General features: G+C 37.6%; 1 pseudogene across 1 annotated transcript in view; it reads left to right on the top strand.

Moving 5' to 3' along the window:
* LOC148736401 (octopamine receptor beta-1R-like) overlaps nucleotides 1–1926 on the top strand; it is a 2133-nt pseudogene extending 207 nt beyond the window's left edge. The window contains exon 2 of the transcript XR_015999232.1: nucleotides 677–1926. The product of XR_015999232.1 is annotated as an octopamine receptor beta-1R-like (transcript). The remainder of the gene's footprint in view (nucleotides 1–676) is intronic.
* The last annotated feature ends 404 nt before the right edge of the window (nucleotides 1927–2330 follow it).

Here is a 2330-nt window from a genome sequence, read left to right as displayed (position 1 = left end):
TAGCCACATGCATTCTTTGACTGTCTATATTAATTTATTAAAGCTACTCCTGCTTTTGCTGATTTCTTTTTTTTCCTCTCATTTTGCCTATGTTTTCGATATACCTTTGGAAATAAGTTTCTGGGGCAAAGGGGATTTAATTTTCTCTGATAAGAGGGACAGTCATGCAAAGTGCAGATAAGGCATATGTTTCCTACGAGCGACGAAAATTACCATTCATAGACAGCCCGCATTTCAGTCTAAGTAAAGTTTCTGTCAATTTAAATTTCATAAAAAATCTTCCCTTTCGAAAAAAAACTACATAGAAACTCATTAAATTGATTCAGAAGTAAGACTTAAAAAGAAGAAGCCGTGGTCAGTTTTAAAGTAATCTGCAATTGAGCTTTTTTGTGAGAGAGATTTCGAGTTAAAAAAATTAGTAAAATAGTGAAACAGCTGATATCTTTGAGAACTGCTGAGAAACACTAGGCGCCATGCATGAAAGCGTGCTCTATGTACATAGGTAGTTGAAAGGGACCGTTTTTGCCTTAAATTTTTTGAGTACTTGTCTGGTTATTGATAAATAAATGAATCTGTTTATTCAAACATATTGAGGGATAACGGTAATAACAGTTTCATTTATATCTATCAATTGATTAATTTATCACTATTCAATAATCAATTTATCGTTTTTTAGTAGACAAGATGTCAAACCTTGAGTTACCAAGCCGAAGCTTGCCAGTTGTTATAATTGAGGCAAGCGAATGCGTTGCACTGAACATCACAAGCATCATTGGAAAGAGCCTGGTTTGTATAGCAGCATGCAGAAACCCAAACCACCAACCTGTATATCATTGCGTTAGCAATCAGCGATCTGATCCTTGCAACAATGGAAATACTATTACGTGCTGCTACGCTGATCACTGGAAAGTGGGACTATGGCGACACATTATGCCAAATTTAAGGCTTTGTTGGCGTATTCACTTGCTACTTGACCCCAGCAACCCTCGGTTTGACAGCGTTTAACCGTTACGTTAAAATTGTGAAGATCAACTACTACAAGAGGATTTTTTCACTTCGCAGATCAAAGATTTGGCTGAGCGGTTTGTGGCTTTCCTTTGCCCTCTACCTGTTTATTGTCCGAGTCACAAATTGGGTAGAAATTGAATTTATCCAAAGCTACGCAGTATGCGCCTTTACTTATCCAACTCGTAAAAGTCGAATCGTTCACTCTTGCATCACTGTTGGATTGCTTTTTGTCTTACCGTTGTGCATCGGTATCTTTAGCTATCCTAAGATATTTAAAAAAACACACGAGCATCAACAGAATGTAGTCCCATCACTACAGAACAACACTGACGATGGGGCAGTACGAAATTCAGTGAAAGAAATAAAGCTTACTCGAATGCTGTTATTCGTGGGCGCGGGATTTTTGTGTTGCTGGATGCCAATGTGGGCTATGGTCCTCTGGTTTCGCTTTTCCCCTGAAACCTTCCCAAGAATTGCAATTTTGCTCCTAATCTTTCTCCTGTTTTTGAGTGCCTCAGTAAATCCAATTATTTACACTTTCAAGAATGGCGAGCTCCGAAGGGAATTTCATAAAACTGCTCTGTTGCTGAAAACGATTTTGTGGAATGAAGAAAGGCATGAGACGAACTTCTAAGTCTTGTAGACTTTTATCAGAATAATATTATCCTTTAAGGCCTGGAGGAAACGTTAATGTTTTCCTTTCTTTTTTCTTGTTGCTCTCTTATTTTGAATTGTTCGAATATATGTCTTTGCTTATTTGTTTGCATTATTCAATTTAAAAACGTTGTTGAAATTCCTCTTAATGCTGAGCAGAAAGTTTCATTAATTAAAGCCTGGACATTTTATTTTTGCAAGTAATCACTTGGACAAAGGACGATATAGAAGATGGCGACTTTTTGAAATTTCAAGAAACCCGGGAACGATATTTAACCCTAGTAACACCAGATTTCATTCTTCTTTTGTCGTGAGGCAACAGCTCAGAATGGCCTCAGAATTGACTTTATAAATCAGATTGCCGGGTTCTATAATTGTATGTAGGTGAAAACTGGGAGCACTTGACTTGATTAAAATGTTAGCATGAACAAAATAAATCAAATAACATTATGATAGTGGCCTCGCGTTGTGGGATTTGTTTAAAGCCGCCCGCGAACGAAGTCTGGAAGGTCATCCTCGAGGGTTTGGAATTGCTGTGAAATTTTAAATATTGCAAAAAGTCGCATCAGTTCCTTGCAAGCGAAAATTTCTCACCCCACATCTTGGTTATAGTTTTTAGAGCGGAGCGCGTAGAGCAATCTCATAACTATCAAATCTGGCTGGATATC

This window comes from Stylophora pistillata, chromosome 3, assembly GCF_964205215.1.
Source record: "Stylophora pistillata chromosome 3, jaStyPist1.2, whole genome shotgun sequence".
Classification (NCBI taxonomy): Eukaryota; Metazoa; Cnidaria; class Anthozoa; order Scleractinia; family Pocilloporidae; genus Stylophora; species Stylophora pistillata.
Note: the sequence above shows the minus strand (reverse complement) of the source record. Positions and strands in the feature narration are given on the sequence as shown.